Consider the following 21,668-nt stretch of genomic DNA (forward strand, 5'->3'; position numbering starts at 1 on the left):
CTGGAGTATTTTTAATAGTCTTTTTTAATACTTTTTTAGTATTTTTAATACTTCCTTTTTTTAATTTAGAGCTGAATGTGCATCAGCATATTTCTTCTTCAGATTAGTTTGGTTTGTGACTCTTATTTCTAATTAGCTTGAGTCACAATGAATTAAATGATTTGTTCTATTTCTAATTCTGACTGCTTTTCCTATAATTATCTTTGATTAATCCTAAATAAATGTCATTCCTGAGAAATATTTTTGCGTCTCTCTTTCTGTGATAATGATCGCTCAGTGTATTGGTATGTAATTAATCTTTCTATCTTGAGTATGAGAGGTTGCAAGAATGATTATGGGGTAGATTTAATTATTGGCTTTAATATAGGTTATCCATTTTGTAAATATTCACTAATGATTGAAGTTTTCTCCCAATGGAAGTTGCAAAAACATCTGTACACAATGTAACACTAAGCAACGGCAAAAGAGAAAACATTTAAAGCACATCATTAATAACAGAAATGGGAACAGAAACGTCAGTCGTTGGCCTATTTCTTCTAACAGGACTTTGATACGTCAGACAAAACAAATTGGTTACAACCGACTTAATGTCAGGAAAAACAATCTCCTGCTGATCATTTACAGATGGTAAAGTTCCCAAAAACCTCCGAACACAAGCGTACAAACTCAGCTCAGAGCTTCCAATCACCCGCAGTTTTGTCTCTGCATCCATCCATCCTGATGAGTAATGTGGTAATTTATTTGGCAGCCCTTGAATTACTGCAAGTTTAGCAAAGCAATAACTCTAGCTATCAGGGGCCCCATCGCCTAAATCTTCCAATTCACCAGTGACAGGAGTTGCAATCTTAAATCTTCAGTTCCTAGTCTCCTGGGAATCCTATACTATTTTCCCCCAGAACATACATGTCAATTATTAATTCTGTTTTTATTTGTTCCACTTATCGAGACGTCAACAAACCCACCATGAGCATTTTCCATTTGCCAGTCACAAAACCAGTGGGATTTTCAAACTCGTGCTCAGGAACCAGGCTAGTTAATGCTAATGAAAGAGGTCAACATGAACCTATTTGTACAGAAGTGATGTTTTTAGTGGGGGTTAGTTAATTTATTCTTGCAGCTATGAAAATGAAATATGCACTCAAAACCATTTAAAATTGTGAGGTCGGAGCTGGCATCAAACCTCCAACTTTCCAACCTGGATTTCAAACCTCAGCGGAAATTTCTGATGCTTTTGTTGACATGGAAACTTTAGATTACACTCTCCGAATGCAAATGAGTATGTAGTAGCACACAGTCCGTAAGCTGTCACGTGTCTTAAAGCTGCAGAATGTGACTTATATAAAAAAAATATATTTTTAACATATTTGTTAAAACTATCACCATGTCGTGATAGTATGTTGAGACTTTTGTCAAAGTTATGTACTGAAGCTTTAAAGAGACACATGATCTCAGCTAACTTTTTGTCACATGTTGGGTTCAAAGCATATCTGCATCTGAGTCAAACCCTAATTAATTTACTTTAACACTCCCTCTCATTAACTGGAAGTACTGCATAGTTACGAGAAATTGTACAAAAGAGCTGCATTCCTGCAAAGTTTGGCATTGCATATGAAATCCCAGTGTCCAGTTTGGTGTTGTAAACAAGGCCAATTTTGCCTGGATGTGACGCATGCCAGGCAGTCAGTCTGTCTCATTTAACTTTGAATACAATTATGTTCTCACACTTGGTTCCAAGCAAAAGTGAGAGCCTCTCATTGTTGAGAGTTCTGCTGACCGTATAATGTACTTGTTGAACCTTTACTCTCTGCCAGATTAATATTTATTGGTGAGCTCTGACTTTGCTACAGTCAGAGCTCAGCAATAGGTTTTTAGTCCGTTTTTAAAGTTGCATTAAAAAGTTTTCAACTTGCAAAATCCTGCAAAGATTGGATTTTTGAAACTTTTCAAATGGGAATGTGATGACAGCATGTCTTTTGAAAATATTCATACCAGTTGGACTCTTGTATGACAGAACAACACAACGTACTTGATAATTGTAAAGTGGATAGACTCGTTTTTCCAAACATGTGGCCTATCGATACGTTCTGTTGTTTGCTGCAATTACAATTGAAAGACCTTTGGGAAATGTTACTAGGACCGTTGCTCATCTCAAGACTAAACCACATATCTTAAATTATGTGGTGGTTAACTTAAGCTCTGTCATATTAGATGGCAGTGTATGTCAGTTTTGAAGTCTCACCACTAACTATGAATACAGGAAGACATGCAAGCTATTGAAAGATAAGATTTATCCAAACCATTTGATATAAATAATTTTTGTTGTATCTAACAAAAAAATATATATAATAATAATAATATCACTTTAATTACATGCATTAGTGCAGCATTTGAACATATTTTCAAGTGCATTTTATGCACCCTCTTTGCCACAGATCAGTGACATATGTGCTTCTACTTAAGTAAAGAAAAAGATACAAACCAGCTGTTTCTGTCCCCAAAGTCAGATTTCAGGCTGAATAGCCAATCATACTGGGTGAAGGTTTTCAGAGTTGTTTTTGAAAGATCGTTCAGGACCTTTTTAGTAACTGAAAGAGGGTTCTTTAATGTTTATGGAGACCACAGAGATCCAATTCAATGGGTAAAATCCACGTTGTGCCATGGAAGGGAAAAAAAACAAAAAAAAAACATCTCCAGTCTTTGGTCGAGCTATAAGTGACTGACAATTCAAACAGATGGTTTGAATCACAGAGTACAAAGTATTCTGAGAATCTGTCCAGCAGGTGGTTTTCCCATAAGAAGACGCTGATGTTCTGAGTCGAGGACATGCTGCTACTGGACACAGACAGACAGGTATGTCCTCTGTCTAGAAAAAAAACAGGAAACATTATGTCTCTATACATAGACTACATGAGCCAATACAATAACGTACTTGACTCTCGTGGTGAGGTTTTCATCCTACTATATTAACAGTGATGTTTGTAGAGCTCAAACAATTGCAGTAGGCAGAACATGAAAGAGCAGAGGTTGCCGTAAGAATTTTGTGGAGAACAATAGCTGCGTTTCCATTAAAATTGTGCACAAAACTGTTAGTATTCCCTTAAAGTCAAAGAACGATTTTGCAATTGCTGTGTTCCAATTAACTAAGAGACACACATAAAACACGTAAATAAATTTGTTCACGCAATCTCCTTAAAGAACATGCTGCGCCATCCTCCCACCACTTTCTGTCGTCTTTTCCGCCAGTAGTAACATCTGGTTGTTGATCACATGGTGCGGAGAAAGTGTTTCCATTGCAGTTTTGCGAAATACAGCTAATTTCCATACAGACAAAAAAAAAAAAAAAAACACACCTCATCCTAGTACAAAAAACTTTTGATCCAAAATCGTGTTTTTATCAAAATTGCCTCGTTTCCATTGCACTAATTTACTTTTGTAATTCCAATTTATGCGATTTTACGCTCAGTGGATACGTAGCTTATGACGCAGGTGAGAATATACACATGGAGTAATCAAGGGGATGAGAAACAGCAAGGAGATGAATCACACATGTAGCAGATGAAACCCAAACACTCCAGAAACGTGACAGAAACAGAGCAATATGGAAATATAAAAAAAGAAAAAAACTGATACCAACCAGAAAAGGTTGGATTGGTGATTTTTTTTTTTTTTAAGTGATAGTAGAAACAGGTTAAAGTTGTTTTTCTGCTATTTGTTGCAAGCAACCAAGAGATAAGACAGATGACATGAACATAAATTTGACTGTTTACTCTCTCTATCTTAGTGAATTCGGCTGACCACCCATTAAACAGGCCAAGACACGAACTCAGCCAGAAGAAGCAAATCATCTCATGCCTGGGAGCTGGTTTTGTGTGGGCACTGGCCATCTGAGAATCTTGTTTAAACAGATCCAGGCTGAAAGACGTAATGACCATGCTGACAGCAGCCATACGAGATGTCTACTGATGGCTGGTCTGTTGTGCGGCTTGGAGTCCTGCAGCTGAGGAGAGAAAGGAAGGGGATGTTGCGGTTCGCCGTCTCTTTAAGTGAGCTCCGTAAGAAAAGAAGCACATGAGCCTGACGTCAATATTTGTTCTCCCACCAAACTTGAACCAACAGAATGTAGGATATACGGTCCTGTGGCAGCCTGCTGTGTTTTTCCTACCAGTTCAAATGTGTTCTGATGTCTGCTCTAATGTCGCCTCAATTAAGCATCCACACGGAGACAGAGCACAGCTCAGACCTAAAACTTGGCCTGTGGATGCTGAATCAGGTAGTGGTAAGTTTGGACTCCATTCTGTATAAAATTATATATAATTTGAAATATATTTTTGCTGATGTGATTGATTCCCAAAAAGCCTGTGAGCTAATAGCACGTGCTTAAAGCGTGACCAGGAATGAAAATGCATGAATAGACAAAGAGATGTTGCATAATTTCAAAGAAACAGATGCCGTATTTAATGCTGTCTCAAGAACTAAAACAGCTGTCCAAAGCAAACAATAGAAAAACTTGCTTTTTTAGACTATTATAGTTTTTGAAGGTAGTCCATTTTTTAACCTCTTACAGTAACTATTTAGAGTTACTGTTTGGAAACCTGCATAATCTGCTTCACAGATTTTAACATGTCCTTTGTGTAGGTCCAGTCCCTGACCATATTCCCCAGGACTTATGCCTGCAGAAAATAACACGTGTGTGATGTCCTTGAGTCGCAAAGCTTCTTTATCTGATTGAGACTTGATCTGCTGCTATGCTCTGATCTTGCTAGCTAAGACCAAGGCAAAAAAAAAAGGCAGGGATCTAGATATCAAAAGATCTGAAGATGCTCATCATCTCTTAACATGAGCTCCATAAAATTGCTTATCTTATTTATCCATAAAACCAAACTCCTCAGCAATTTTCTATACATGCTCAATCCTTGGAATGTAGCATACAGTCCGAGCACCCTTGGCCCTAACCCTAAGCATAACCCAGTATGGGTTAGAGACCAATGCTTAGTACTACCTATTTTAATAGTTCAAACATCAAATCTACTTTAACATGCATCAATATGCACATTGAAAACTATCTTGGGATACTGCAGAAAGTAATCTGCAGTTGTCCTTGGGGTACATCCAGTTAGCTTCCAGGAAAATGAATGGCTCTCCTGTATAGGCTGCTTTGCAAGCGCCAACCAATAGTGTACCATAGTAGAACTATGCCTAGTTATTTCAGCTTCCCTAGTTGGGATTTTGTCAAATTATTTTAGATGTGCTCTATGAAAAAATGTGTTAATACGCAAATCATTTGGAGTCACATTCACAGAAACCTCTGCGAATATCGAATAGGCAGGAGTCCACTTTTTCTCAAGCTTTCAGGGGGTGAGAGGTTGGGCAATGCAGAGCGGAAGGCAAATGATTCATGAATTCTTAAAATTTGTAGAAGTTATTTGTAATTGCTCTTAAATGGAAGCATTCCCACTGACATGCTTCCATTTCAGCTGAAGCATTTCCACCACCTAAGATGACAGACCAGGTATCCATCAGAGAAGCAGCTAAGGGGTAACTCTGGAAGTCATTAATCTGCAAAAGAAGGCTCTCTGATCTGAAGTACAGGTGAAGGAAAATGAAATCCATTAACCATTACCCTAACCCTGAATAAACATCCCCATAGTGAAATTTGGTGTTGGCAGCATCATGCTGTGTGCATGCTTTTCCTTGGAAGAAGAAGGAAACTACTAAATGAGTAACTTAACCAAGTTCTCCACACAGTACTATTCAGCTGAAGGAGCTGCAGAGGTAAAGCATTGGAAAACAGCTTCTTTCTCATCAGTTGAATAACTTCAGTATGAAACTCAAATGTGTGACGAGAGAAAAGGGATGAAAGCATCAGTTTTATGAAACCACTTTTCCCAGTAATGTAAGACTTACAAATTTAAAAATGTAATCTATTCTCCACATTTCAACTTTATAAAGAGCGAGATTAAACACTTCAGGAGAAAAGTTTTAGCTCTGTTTTTGGTTGCAAATAAGGCGGCCCTTCTTCAAAGAAAGTCACAAATGAAAATGTTCCATTCTGTTATGAAAGCCTGTTTCATTTTATCTCAAAGGTTCAATGAGCTTTTGTCCCAGACTCGGCAGTCTGCACCGTTATGATCCCCGCTTTCATAAGAATGCCTTCAAGTAATATGACGACTGGTTCCACGTCTGGGCATATGCTTGCTGCAGAGGAAGAAGTGGAGTGACTGCCCAGCTGCCTTGATGCACGTCATGTGTCATGTGGGATGCAAATGAAAGACAAAGACAGAAGCTGCAAGAACACCAGAAGGCATTGCACAGCTAAACTGAGGCAGATAGAGAGGGTCAGAAGCTATAAAGAAGTGAGGAGAGGGAAAAACAGCAGCTCAAAGTTTTCATATCCCATATCCCCTCAATGTCTAAATTTAACTTTTACTGTCCCAGCTTGAAACTGGCACAAATTCAGCCAAGGGTTTAGCGTTAAGGTGGAATATTCCGCTTGTGTTTAGTTTGGTTCTTCCCGTCTTTGCTCTGTGAGTCTTCGTAATCTGACTCCTCGTTGGTATGTAAACTATCACACACTGAGCTTGTTTTTGCTCTTCTCTCCACAAATGCACGTTCTTCACCCAAACGTAAAGAACTCAAATTGCTTTTATCTATTTGTCCCAGCTTCAGTTATTTTCGACACCGAGAACACGCCGTACTCTGAGGAGAAAACATTTGCATTTGCGGGTTTTTGACTTCAAGCACGCTGAGCTGTGTCAGCGCGAATAAGTCACTTCTGACTTAACAAGTGTGTGGGCTCATCACCTCACAATTCTGTCAAGGCTACAGATGCGAAGCGGCCAGTGGCTCAGATTCCAGCCATTTCCACGGCTGTGATGGATCCAAACACAAGTCATTCAGTCACCAGGCCCTTTGCAATGATTCACTGCGTCGGGCTGTGTGACTCAAAGATTTTTTCCCTGCCCACTTATGTCCTCCTTTGACTCCCATTGTCCTCCATGGACTTGGACTTGCCATTTGACCTGCAGCCAAGTTAGAGGCGCTTACTTAAGAGGTCAGCTGCAGGATTGTATACAGGATTTCTGCATAGCAACAGCCTGTGGACTCACAATCCAAAGTACACAAGCTAAGATGTTAAGAAAAAAAGAATCTTTAGTAAGTGGTTAGAAACAAGCAATTAGTTACCATTTGTTTAGCAATTTCAGATACTCTTGATAGTGTAAGAAGAATAAATCACTCATGTATGTGCACAATGCTGTCAGGTCTAGTGGGAATCAACATGTGCAGCTTATTTCCTTTGGAAAGTAAAGAATTGGCTCTTTCATTAGGTGACAGACAAAAAAAACAAAAAAAAACATTGAAATTCCTTCAAATTCGCCCAAACAAAAAAAAAAAAAAAAAAAAAAAAAAAGATCCACAAGTTGGCAGGTCCAGCTGAAGCATCACACGGCACATGAGCCTGAGTGGGTGGGATCATAGTTGAGTGTTAAAGAGGACCAGATGATGGGACGAAGGTGTTTTCAGTCAGTGGGTTTCCGATCGCTGCTTTTTCTGGGAAAGATGGGATGAGACAAAGGAGAGCTGCAGCTGTTTTCTGCTGCCACAAAGTTTTATTTATGTTCGTCTCAGCTCACACTGAGCACTAACTGACGGTGATTATGCAAGACTTGACTCTTCGGCTCGGGTCTCTTGCGGGTTGATATTTACCGACCTCTCTGGATTTGCCACTGCATTGTGTTTTTTATGAAGTGTGAACTGGTCCCCTAGACTGGGTGAGATGTAGCTGCAGCGCAATGATCTCAGAGTCTGGAAACCTAAGAGTTAGTCCTGAGTTTCCAGTGAGAAAAATTTCTGTCCAAAGCGTGCGTAAAAAAAAAAAGAAAAAAAAAAGAAGCTTTTTTGTGTGTTTCTCACCTCATAACCTTCAATTTTATTTCTCCTTTTCCTCTTTTCTTTTCTAACACAAGATCACAATAAAAACAGTCTGTGTAGTTGAATGAGAAGGAAAGGTTCTCTGGCCTCTGTACAGAGGCATGGTGTCATTTAGGCCTGGAAGACCAACGGAACAGAGCAGCAAAGAAAAGGAAATTTTACTTCTGCACCACATAGTCCCACGAGACACTTTAAATAGGTCACAATAGTGCTGTTAGTCAACAACAGACACAGTACCACTCATCAACAACTGCTCTTGTTGAGGATCTCAATCCAAACAACCTGAGTCAAAAGATTCCCTTGGAAATAATCCATCTTGCTCCAGTTATACAGAAAAAACTAACTCATCTCAAAGCATTCTCAGGCCACAAGGAACATATAATCCCTGCAGCCTTTTCTCCAGAGCTAACTTCCAGAGGAAGGCGTCTGATCAGGTGTGCAAATCAACTTTATGGTGGAGCTCCACGTTTAGCTCCCCAAAATGACGGAGCTCCTGACCCTGTTGTTAAGCCACCCTGCAGGGGAACCACATGATAAAACCTCGTATCCAGAATGTCTGGCAACTCTCGCTGCAATAAAAGTATTTGCATAATGTCTGCTTCCTGGCAGAGTTATTGATAGTTTTAGATTTGGTGCCAACCCTTCAGGAAACTGGGAGTAAGAACTTCTGGTTCAGCATCATTGCATGACCTCACACATGGACTTTGGGAAGAATGGTCAAAAAAAGTGTTCTGTGAACACAGTTCATAAGCTTCCTCAGAAACGTCAAAGCTTGTGAGAGCTGCAAAAGGTGAGCTGACACGATATACCCAAGGTTTGAGAAAGGAATTTACTTATTTGTACAATTAAAAGTAACCATCTATACTTATTGGCCTTATTTAGTAATGTTCAAGGGCAGATTGTTATTTTGGAATAAAGTCAGGCGTGGTGCTTTCCCCTATGTATCATCATTGGGAAACAACAAACATGTTGGCACGTTTCTGCCTTTATGGGCTGTCCTCCATCTGCATGGCATGGTAACTAGTCACCACTGAGAGGTTTGGACCATAATCTTGGAAAGATTATTTGACTGTACTTTAAAAAAGCCTTTCCTGAAATTGCTTTTGTCATAAATTGTCAAACATTTAGTGGTTTCCTTTTTATCTTAGCACAGTTATCCTTGGTTCAGCTTGTGGTGCATGTCTTCCCTTTCTCTTTTCTGTCACATTTCTGTTTAATAAAGGCCACTAGTGCCAAAAATCTTTTTTTTTTTTTTCACTTTCCTTTCTTAAAGCATGTTAATCACCATGGCATAATTGGTTTTAAACACTTAAAATGTGATTAATATTTTTGCTATTTATGTCATGGAAGGATTGTTTGAATGACTGTACCTCTAAAATTTGCACAGGAAAAAATCTATTTTTGAGAACAAAGTGATCTATTGTCATTCAGAGTAAGCCCTGCTAATATTCCATTCATACTTTTTTTTCTCTACAGGAGATGTGAGATACAATCAGCTAATCTCTGTCCATTCAGCCTTTACATCAATGTCGACCTTTTTCAGGAAACGCCACGTACTGTTGTCTCACCACAGTCAAGAGATTATCTCCAGGAACAACAATCAATATAGAGATTTTAATTTGCAATATTGAAATCAAAACTCATGTCCGTCTTTCCACTGGTCATCTTTTCTAAAGCCATAAATGAGACAAGAAGAAGTACAGTGAAAGCTTCTTGATCATGTCACGCCTGGAAAACCAAACAGGTGGGGACAAAAACAAAGATCGTCTTCCTTCTCTCTTGCTCTCCAAAAATCCAGGTGTTTTGTTTTCGACCAACCCTTGTGGAAAAACATCAAGGAAAGTAAACTGACAGTAGGGTGTTGACAGATCCAGCTCCCATCTCCAACGCTTTTAGTATTTGGTCAAAACAGAAGGGACAGGAGATTCCATGGCGACTCCTCAAGATAAACAACATTCTGCACGGCACCTCCCTTTTCAGGAAAACAGAGAGGCGTGGACCCGCCTGCCCGTTCCTGCCAGTGGAATGGTGAAAACTAAACACCTCGGTTTAAACATTTAATAACAAAATTCACTCATCTGTAATAAACAGTTCAGGCTGAAACAGAGGCCTTCGTGTTCTACGTCTGATACAATTTTTTATCTTTTTTCAACATTTTCTTTGGTGTTAAATTTTCTCTGTTTTTGCTCGAAATGTTCTGTTATCTCTTTGTGCTGCTGCCAGTCTTGGACAGGATTCTCTTGCGAAAGAGATATTTAGTCTCAATAGGATTTTTCTGGTGAAATAAATGTTAAGTAAATAAAAAATAAACTCACATGTCAAAATGAAGTTGAGCAGGTGTATTTCGTCAACATCTTTCATTTCTAGGGCAGTGCAGCTGACTGCCGAACACAAACGCGACCGGAATCACAGTTCACTTCAACCACAAGGGCGTCTGTGAGCTCTGGCGGAAACGCAAGGCTTGTTGTCAGACGGTCAGTGGAGGGCTGTCTGTGGTGGGCCTGCTTGCTCTGATCGTGGTTCTGGGGACACAACCACCACGGTGTCTGTGTTTGCAGCTAAAACCCAAAGCAAATACATTGGATGGGAAAATGGGAGCAGATTATAAACAGGTATTTCTGTGTTTATACAATTAACTGGGTCAAGAGACGTAGCTCACATATTTCCAAATGTATTTCATGTTTGGCTCCACCGTCAGCTTAAGTGGGATTCACACTTTAGGATGGAAGATTTCAGGGGGATTTAAACACAAACTAGGAAAACATTGCAATAACACTATCTCCGAGTAATCCCTCTCATCTTCGTCAGCCGTATTTTTTTCTCCATGTCTATTCAGTTTAAGATAAGTCCAAGTCAAATCCAACTTCAGTTCTTATCAATCTGTTTCATTACAGTATTTCCAAACCACTTAATTTGCAATACCATCAAAGTCAGCTAGTAATATAGCACCGTTTCAGGCTTTGTTCAGAAATCCAACTCAATGTTTATCCCCTTTTATAGATACTTTTTTCGGATTATGATGTATTTATTTAAAGGAATCCTAAATTAAACATGCAGTTATTTTAAAGCCACAGTGTCAGTTATTAAATTTGAATGAAAAAGAAAACACATCTGATTGTTCTTCCTCTGACATGTAGAGTAGTTACTTCAAAAATAATTATTCAAGTAGAAGTAAAAAGTATGGTGCTGTAAAATTACTTATACTACTTTGTTAAAAAAAATTGCTGAAGTAGATGCAACTGAGTTAACGTTGCAAATTACTACCCACCTCTAACAATTGCCAACCATGGGACAATTAATAAACACTGAACAGAAGAGAATCAGTAAAGCCACACTAAATACACTTTTAAGTGTGGAAAATCTCACTAGTTCTTTGCTGTCCCTACCTAATCTTCAAATAAGGCATGCACACAACAAATTCAGTTGCTCAAATAAAAATCTGATCTTCCTTTACGTTTTTCTCACGAGCATCTTGGCAGAAAATATATCCATAAAAGGACAAAGGGGAAGTGATGTCGCCACTGTGCAATGATTTGGCTGCAGGCCTCTGGTGGAATCCTGGGTGATACTGGTGATGACGGAGACCAGCTGCTGACTCAGTGAGTCATTTTTACCTCTACAGGGAGCAGGAGAGAAGGAAATGCGAGGGCAGCAGCTCCCGCCCAGACAAAGACCAGACGCAGCCTGCTCCAGCCGGACATAACACTTTACTGAACAGTTAATAAGTTCGTAGCGTCAGTTTATACTGTCCACTACCTCTGGCCAGCGCTGTGATTGTGTTGCAAAGCATTCTCCTGATTTCTAAACAAAATCAGGTTACGCAGTTCTCCAGCAAGAATTAATCTTCGATTGTAATAACAGTCAGTGAAGGAAAAGTTATAACCTTCATTGCAGTCTGCAGTGTTCTGACCTTTTAAATCATGAGTTAACGGAGCTGCAGCCATCCTGACGGAAAGTTATAGATGCATAAAATTAAAGGAGGACAATACATTCGAAACGTCATAAAACGGCAAAGTTTTCCAGCTACAATGTCTTGCAACACTATTCACTATTACTTTAAACCTTTTAACATTTTGTCTCATTGCAACCACAGACCTCAACAGAATTTATTGGGTTTTTAAGTAATGAACCGACACAAATTAGCTCATTAAAGTGGAAGGAAAATAATACATGGCTCATGAATTAACAATAAAAACCGGAAAATGTGACATGACATTTGCATCCAGCTCCTTTTTCTCTAATACCCCTAAATGAAATTCACTTCAGTGACCTGCTCTTAAAGCGTAAAATGATAAATGGACTGAACTTATATAGCGCTTATCCAGTCATTTCGACCACTCGAAGCGCTAGAGTCACATTCATCCATTCGCACTCAAACACACACACATTTATATCCCGATACGAAGTTAGAAGCATTCTAATTTGTATGGAGTCAGTCTGTGTGTTATTTTATTCAAGAACATTAGTGAAGAAACAGCATCACAGGAAACTGGTCAGGGCCAGTTCTGGAGAACTTTAAAGTAGGGTTAGGATTGAAAAAACACCCAACCTTTAAAAGCTCTCACAGAGAACTGTTCAATCCATCATCCCATAGGAAGAATATGACACGACTGCAAAGCTAGAGATACGACTGTCCACCAAAACCCACACAATGGACAATTCTTCAGGTTTTTCTGTGGGAACTGCAGAGATCCACAGCTCAGATAGCTATTAGTCATTCACTCCGCCGATCTGGACTTTAGGGAACAGTGACAAGAAAAAAAAAAAAAAAAAAACCACTGCTGAAAGAAAGCCATAAAAAGTCATGTTTTCACTTTGTCACAAGCAACGAGGAGGACACAACAAACATGTGGACGAAGGTGCTCTGGTCAATTTGAACTTTTTGTTCCCGCTTGTGCTTTGTGTGAAGGAAAACTCACACTGTACTCCAGTTTGAACATGCCATCCAACATGGTGAAACATTGCAGCGATATGATGCTGGGAGTATTTGCTTTATTTATTTTTTTCAGGGACAACCGGTCACAGTTGATCAGATTAAGGATGGCGCTTAATGCAGCAGATTCTGGAAGAAAATATGTTATGATGTCCTTTTTGCTGGTAAATCACATGAAATCTAAATAAAGTACTGTACGTTCAATTTTTTTTTTTTTGCTGTAATGTGACAAAATGTGAACAGGTTTACGACATATGGATACTTTTGCATGGCATTGTGAAAAGAGCAAAAATCTTAAATTTTTTAGATTTGACTTTCACATTTTGAAATAGTTAGAGAATGAGTAAGGTTTATTATTCCAATTTTAAATTTTCTTTGAATCATGAGAAACCACTATGAAATGCAAAAAAGACAGCTTAGCTTCATCTCAATCTTTATGTCTTTTTGTGGAAATCAGAAAAGTGATGAAAAAGAGAGGAGAGGTCATTTTGTGACCCTTTCAAATACTTTTGATGAAAGGAGCTGACTTATTAAAAGCGCAGGAACTGCCATCATTGTGAAATGAATTTATAAAAAAACTTACAAACGTTAAGTACCACAAATTTGAAATTACATGGAGTACCATGTCGGATATTAATTAAATCCTCTAAGAGATGCTCTCTATTGACTGAAGCTAAATGGAAGCAAATGCTCAAACTCTAACACACTAAAAAAATGTGTGGTGAATTTGATACAGATATCTCTTTTCCTGTAAGTGTGAACAAATCCTTAAGATCTATTATTTATTGCATTTTCAAAAAGTTTACACCAGATGCTCTGCTTGCCAGTACAAAAGTTGCAGACCATCATCTGCAATAAATTGACGCGGTGACATCTGAGTATGCGTGACAAGAATTCAGCTGATAAGTCTTTTCCTCGTGTGCTTTACATGGTTTCTGCCCCACAACAAACAGATGGAAAACTGTGATTAGAGACTTGATGTCTTCCAACTACAAGAACAAGATCATTCAATAAGTTAATCATCCATCTTACTCATCATAAAGAAATGTCTTTGTAGTTCAGTGGTACATCTCCAGCAGCTACAGATACAAAGAACCTCATGTACGACTTCACTTGAACAACTATCAATCATTCTGTTAGCAGAAAGTCTTTTAAAAATCTCTTAATTGCTTTTAGTCTCATGGATGGAAACGACTGAATACATCCAGACACCCAGCTGTCTATGGAAAGAGGGACGCAAAAGAAACACAAAAGTGCAAAGACACATTCTGAAATCAAAGAAAGCTTGCAAACATACATACCATTTCCGCCTGGACGACTATGTGAAGGTTTGTAATGACAGTACTGCTTTAACCTTTTATGGAAGCTCCTATGCTGCTGGCGGTGATGTCTCGCTTTGAGGGGCGAAGGCTGACAAAACAGTATTTACTTACATAAGGAACTTTGTAATGACTAAGTGTGTTTGCTGACGTCTTAAACGTTGAGCTATGCAGGATTTGTCCTTGGAGGTGGCTGGAATGTCTGGTAGGGCTGTTGGTGCCACCAGCATGCAAACCTGAACAATCCACTGACTGTTAATCCAGCAGGGAACAAACAGGCTGTTGTTGTTTGAAGCAAGATATGTAAAATGTGTCCCTAATTTCAAACATAAAGAGAAACAGACACATGAAGAATACCAGAATGTACTTATTTCACGGAAGAAATTAAAGTGTTTTACAAAAGTATGCCCAACCCTTTGAACATCCTTTTACTTTGCTATGCTACAATCACAAATGACAATTTAACTAGATTAGTGAAATCAAAACAAGGTGTTGTATAATTGTGTATTGGAGGGATAAGAGAACATGGTTTTGTTTGTCTCTTGAGAATCAACTTTTGATGTGATTCCAGTTGCGCGTCGTTTGACGTATGTCTTTACCATCTTCGCAAATTTAAACACTGAACAATTTGCCCATTCTTCTTTGCAAATAGTTCAAGTCTCAAGTAGTTCATAGTCAGATTAGAAAGAGTATTTGAAGATGTAATTTTCCACTCTGACAAATTGCTAAAGGTGTTTAGTTCTGAACTTTTACTAGCTCGTTACAAAACATCGTTTTAACCCTTCAAAATCCAGATAAAACACGTTGAATTTTGAGGATGAAGGGAGACAAATTGTGGAGAAATTCTGGAGTTCTGCCATTTAGCTTGCAGACCGACTTGTTCTAATAGGTCAAATCAAACTTTTCCAGACTTTTGATGATTATTTTGCTAACATTGAAATGGGTTTCCACACAAATTGTATCCCAGCGTTGGCCCATGTGGGGCCTCTGGGCTCGTTAGCAGTCTCTCAGGTATAAAATCCTGTGCAATAAAGTGGAACAATATGGTCTGGAGTTGTTTTCGATATAATGACTCAAAACAGCACTGATGACTAAAAGATGAATCACCCATTTTATTGAGAGTTTTGTTGTTTAGTACTACAAAGAAAAATTTGATTTCGTAATTGTGTTTCTTATCACACAGCTGCAGCAGCTTAACCATAAAAGTATTCAATTAAAAAAAAAAAGTTAGACTTCTTGCAATGTGAAGTGGCCTCAGAGTGTTTTGATAGGCAGGAGTAAACATGGTTGCTATGCAGTAAAAGAAAACTAAATCCAAACATGATCTTGTTGTTTTGGCTACCATATGCACCTGTGTACACTCATTTTTCAGTAGTAGTGGGAATGTGACGTAAGATATCGCACGAGGCCAGATACGACATTAAATTGATCTCGATGCCTCCTTTCAGTCATCTGACAAGTTTGAGTGATCCTTTTTGGAAAAACTCCACCCAGAAAGGGCCACGCAATATGAAATATTACTTATTACACATCCAAGTGAATATGGGAAGAAAGCAAGAGATTTGTTCCCAGTGAGGACGCTCAAGGGCCTGTTTCTGTAAAAGCATGTTTCAGCTTTTTATTGGACAATTCATTCATTGTGTTGGAATTTGCCAAAGGAGATACATTTTATTTATTTATTTATTTATTTATTTTGAAGGGAAGCACATTGTGGCTGATTTTATTGATTACTGGAACTGGGTCACTTCACGTGCGGTCATTTACCAAAACCTACGTGCAAAGGATCGAAAACAAGTCCCCAGCGTCCCACATCCTTGGAGTGTTATTGTTGCAAAAATGTTTGAAATTACTCTGTGTAAAACTTCGGCGACCATATGTTTGGGTTTTTTTTACCCACAGATTTACACTTGGAGTTGACAGTTTACATCAGGCAGCTCTTTGAAATAAAGTGTTGAACTAGCTCTACCCATCACCCCTGAGCCCCCAGCACCGCACCACCAAAATATGCAAATATTTTTTGCTGCATTAGCTGGTAAGTAGCCAGAAACTTTCTGTACTGCAGGTTGTACAAGAGGGAGTGTACAACATGGTGAATTTGCATAAAATGTGAGCTGAACACAAACATGGCCAGACATGAGTGATTATATTGCTTTAGACTACAAAAAAAAAAATTTTTTAAAAATTAAAAAATAACCAAAGGGTGAAAATGAAGAAAGAGCAGAAAAGTCCTGAGGCAATATCAATAAATGGATTTTTTTTGTGACTCTTTGGCCTGAATCACATTTCTTAATGTTACCCTTACGCCTCCCTTGTCTGGCTCGTCTTTCAAGTAGCATTTTAGTTCAGTCATGGTAAAAAAAAAAAAAAGAAAAAAAGTAAAAACCACAGACTTCATGTACTGAAGATCCTACATCAAAAACTTTGATTACTTTTTACATAAAGTTTATATGTAATCTATAATAAACTGACTGAAATGTTTGAACCTTCATGCCTGATGTACACACATTTTTGGAGATATTAACTTTCTGGCTAACTTTTCATACAAGGTATGATGAAAAGAAATGTAAAAATATGATGCAGAAAATAACCCCCTTTCACATCCCACCATGGAAGTGCACTAGATATTCCTGTTACTTTCCCAACCTACATTCAGTGTAAACAGCACATCCAGTGGACTTAGTGAACTCATTGACAGACATGGAAACCTTCAGTTTTTTCTTTTTTATGAAACTCACAGGCTGAATGTCTGTAGATGTGACCAAGAAAAGCTTTGGCGTCAATGAGAAAACATTGCAAAACATTTTATTTGTTGCTGAAATTGTTTTTTAACATTTTTAATGCATTCTAAACAGTAAGATGATATTTATTATTAGTCAGAAACTAAGACTATCTAGTGTCTACCAGAAATAATTTATCTGAAAGGTTTCTTTTCTATTTTTTCTGTCTTTTTTTCACAAAATGAGCCATTTGAAAAGCTTTTTCTTTCAGCTAAATTCAGGTTTCATAACGTGGAACGTGGCATTTGGCACACAGGTGGAAGTCAGAACCACTAGACTCGGCCAATTTCAGAATCAAACACAGAAGAATGTTTCGCCACTTCAACACAGCAAATTTTGTGTTGGAGAAAGAGACTTTATATCCTCTCCAGCTGTGACTGTTCTCCCTGGCAGCACGATTCTTCTTCTTAGTTGGGATACTGGCTGCAGTCTGAACAGTCCATCCAGCTCTGAAACCCGGGCCCTGATAAATGAGCAGGACTGGATGTAATACACCATTGCTCTCTGGTGGGTCTTTCGTAACAGGAGGCACGATATAATTTTTAACCCAGTTTGTCAGGCGAAAGGTGCTACAAACTTTAAATAAATGCAACCAAGTGATTATAAGACAGATATTCACTTCCAAAGCTGAAAAACAGCGAGCAGGGCAGAGTTAGTAAATCTGCAGAGTGTGAATCTTTAAGCCGCGCTCCAAACAGTTGACTTGAGGCCCGCTGAAATACCTGCAGTGTCTTGTTTTAATTTTAGAAAATTTAATTAAAGGAAGTCAGCTGTGTTTATATGAGGTGCTTCTCCCATTCATAGTTGTGGTTAGCCACAGCGTTCCTGCCACAGAAACTGTTTTAGTCATAATTGAACAAGCTGGAGGAGCAGACACCCAAATAATTATCACAACCCTCCAAACAACTACTGCATTCAGTCTGCTGAGAAACGGGGCAGTGGAGGTAGAAATGAGAGAAGGAAAGTCTTCTCTTTCAACACAAGCAGTAATGAACTCGTAGCGACTATTAGGACCAGACTACACAGCTTTTGTTCAATAAAGAAGCTTGTTCCAGTTTTCATGTTTGACTGATGGAAATGAGAAATCTATAATTACAGCTCCATAAAAAGAGTAGCCGGGGAAAATAAAACCTGGTGGTGCGACACGCATTGACTTTAAAACATAATGCGGTTGGTATGTGGCATGCTAATGAATGTCAGAGAGAATACACAAATCAGACAGTCAGAGGGCTCTCATTTGAACGTCAGATAAAACCCATTTTCAAACTGTTTTACCCAATTTATGAATAAATCAAAGATTTCTGTAAGAGCGAATGTTTTCTTCAACAAAAGGATACAGAGAACAATCTCCTTTTTGGAAACATTTGCAAAGTCACGGGCTGGTTCAAGCCAAAAAAGAAGTTGCAGGTATCGTTTACCTTCACTAAATATTATATTTTATGTGGCGTTTTGAGTAACACCTGTGACTTTAGACAGATTTTAGTTTTGCAACATAAAACTGTTTATCTAATGCATAAAGGGGGAACATTTTGGAGCGTAAGCGCCAGGCAAGTAGCAAATCTTGAAATTCGGAGTTATTTATTTCTGCATCATAACTGTACCTGTAACACAGTTACCATTTTATTTTTGCTTAGCGTTTGAATGATTAAAATAAGTAGCAGAAAATATTATTGTGGCCTTTAACCCGCATGTCTGCTTTCCATCAATCTGATTTGATATCTTTCGGGTTTGTCATCTGGCAAATTCAGGGTCCAAACTCCTCTCCCTGTAGCAAAACACAGAGAAAATAAGGCTGCAGCTGACTTTAGTGAAAATCCATGATGAATATTTTATGTTACTGTTCTGTTTCAAATTGGCTATTTTAGAGGAATTAAAAGACTTAGGTTCCTTTGCCTCTGCTGCACCTAAATCCCAGTGTAACCCTTATGTAACATGTTGCTCCAGACGCTTTAATTTCCTCTATTTAAAATCTATTCGTTATGTCTTTCCTCAAGATACGTGGAAGTGTCCCAGAGGTTGTTACATGATAAAACTGAGTCCAATTTCATGGGAAAAAAAAAAAAAAAGCTGTGGAAAATCTCCTCATAAACGAGAGCAATTAAGGCTCTGCGGTTGTCTTATTCCTGCCTCTCCTGTTGTGCCTGTTGACAATGAGGCCTTAATTAACAGTGAATAATTTGGATGCTGTTGAGTGGAGCATTTTATCAAATTTTTATAGCTTTCTTCTCTTATACTAATAATATAATGAATGTCGTCATTGCTGAGAGGAAAAGGCCAAACCACAGGCCTGCTCCTGTTAAAACTGCACTGGGTCACAGTGGTATAAAAAACAGGGTTTTTTTTTTTTTTTTTTTTTTTTTTTTAATATCATGAGTCACTAGAAAAATGTTTACACTGTGATCATGGTGAGAGTCGAGTTTGTCCTAACTAACAAAATTCTGAGGAAAATAGTTTTTACTCTTCAAAGGACAAGCAGACTTACCACTGTGGTTTGGAAATGAAAAAAACAAAAACAAAAAATCACCATGCAGATTTGATGCACTGGAAATTAAAAGTCAGTTTCATTGGGTCCTTTGATCGTTTTCATTAATGTGGTGTTTCCCATTAACACTGCGTCCTCGAGGCACATTACCCTGCATGTTTTAAATGTTTCCTTGCTTCAGCCCAGCTGATTTCTATTGATGGATCATTAACAGGCATTTGCTGAACTGCAATCACCTGAATCGGGAGTATTAAGGCAGAGTGACGTCTGAAATACACACTGCACTGTGCCTTCAGGACCAGGGTTGGGGAAACATTGAATTTGAATGGAGATTTAATTTACCTGAAGTGGTTTTTAAATTAACACAGACAAACACTTGGGTTTTTAAGGTTCTGAAGGCAAATATTAAGGAGTAACTCCAAAATGAAACAGAATGCAACACTTACAATACTTTTGTTGATTAGAGCTAGCCTCTCGTTTGGATTAGCAGGAATTTGAATAGATATGTGTCAATATAATTATTTATAGACTTATTTGATTAAGTTAATTACTGTGTTAAGACTTAATCCTCTTAGTCTTTCATGTTCTTATGCACAAATGTACAAATTAAATAAAAATGTTCCAGAAAGAAAAACATTAAAGAATGATATCAAATAGTTTGGGTATCTGCAGATTATTTTATGCTAATAGTTAAATATTTTCAATTGTTTTGCAATTTGTGTTCAGTCCATTTACATTTTTTGTCCATTCGCTTGTTTATGTTGGTAAGCTAAAAGTCGTTATTCACTCTGACAACCAATATATGTTATCATGGATGCATCACTCAACCTTTTCTTGTCCAATACCAAATTCCTGTTTGGTCTGACATTCAGATTTTCTCTCTGATGGCTGTAACACTGGTTTTACTGTTGAAAATGTGTTGAGACTCACTGATTGACATTGAACAAAACTGACATTACACAAAAAAATTTTTGCAAACCCCATAGTTAAAGTCGGAGGAGTTAGCTTTGAAGACAACAGAATATGAAAAGATTATATTGCATGAATATCCCAGTTTATCCATCAAAGCATACATCCCTAATGTTTATTTCTGTATTTACAGAGCCATTCACAAGTCAGAATTCCCATTAAGCCCATACCTCTACATAAGCATTTTCCATCTGGCCCTTCAAACTGAGATATCTACTTAAAATAAAAGAGGGTGACCTGAACTTGCCAAAAATTGAGTAAGTCTCTGGCACAAATAACTTATTGACATTAAAGTCAGTTATTTTAAACACTTAAGTTTATATGTTAAGTAAGGGGTCAGGTGGTAAGGGTAGGAGTAAAATCATAAAATTGGATTTGGGATCTGAGTGTTTAAAAGCTTATGCAGTGATGCTTGTGTTGAAACGATCAGCGTTAACTCTGGCCTGAAAATTACCCTCTGTTTAGCTCCATAAAGACCTTAATTCAGATTCAAAAAGCTCCTGGAACATTTTGTCTTTGGCAAATACTTTGAGAGTGTTTTTGTCTTTATGGTTTTCAAAATCTTCCACAGGTAAGTGCTTGATGTCTCAGGGTTCTTCGATGAGATAATGAGATATCTATTTTATCTTTGGCAAAACGTCAAACCGAGTCCTTCAAAATACCATTGATAAGTGATCTGCCCATTTTTTCCAATCTACTGTTATCTCCTAAAGTCATCCTACAATACGGTTTCATGTGGCGAAACAATGGAGGAAACAACAAAATAAGACCACTGATCACTGATTTGGTTTCTACACTTTAACGTACCCTTCATATGACACTTTCCCGTCTGGCACCAATTTTAATGAGTCTGAATTGTGCCCGTGATGTAATCTGTGAAGCTTAAGACATGACGTGCTGCATGCAGCTAATCCATTGAGAAAGTTTCAAATGTTTGCTAATGGGGCCCTCAGACTCACCACAGTTATGTTGCTGGATGCTCAGAAAGACATGAGCTAATTCTGTAAACAGTTCTCACTTTGTCAGGTTACTGCGCTACTCTTAAATGTGCGGCCCTGCTCATCGACTCGGCACTGTCACAGATGGTGGTCCTAAATAGACATGTTGGAGGCATCGTGATGGGGAGACCAGACACAAGTCAAAACCCATTAGCAGCCTCTGCCCCTGCGTTTGTGGAATGGATATCTTTGTATCTCAAGAGCAAGATCAACACAAAGGCAGAGAGGCTCTCGGAGCTCTAAGTGATTTAGCAGAAGGAA

At 38.3% G+C, this 21,668-nt stretch overlaps 1 protein-coding gene across 1 annotated transcript in view; it reads right to left on the reverse strand.

The window, feature by feature from the left end:
• LOC103136128 (KATNB1-like protein 1) overlaps positions 1–14,330 on the reverse strand; it is a 34,475-nt gene extending 20,145 nt beyond the window's left edge. Inside the window, exon 1 of the mRNA XM_007549237.2 lies at positions 14,164–14,330. The gene's annotated coding sequence lies outside the window, so the exon portion shown is untranslated. The remainder of the gene's footprint in view (positions 1–14,163) is intronic.
• Between the last annotated feature and the right edge of the window lie 7,338 nt (positions 14,331–21,668).

The sequence above is a fragment of the Poecilia formosa genome, unplaced genomic scaffold, assembly GCF_000485575.1.
Source record: "Poecilia formosa unplaced genomic scaffold, Poecilia_formosa-5.1.2 Scaffold30, whole genome shotgun sequence".
Classification (NCBI taxonomy): Eukaryota; Metazoa; Chordata; class Actinopteri; order Cyprinodontiformes; family Poeciliidae; genus Poecilia; species Poecilia formosa.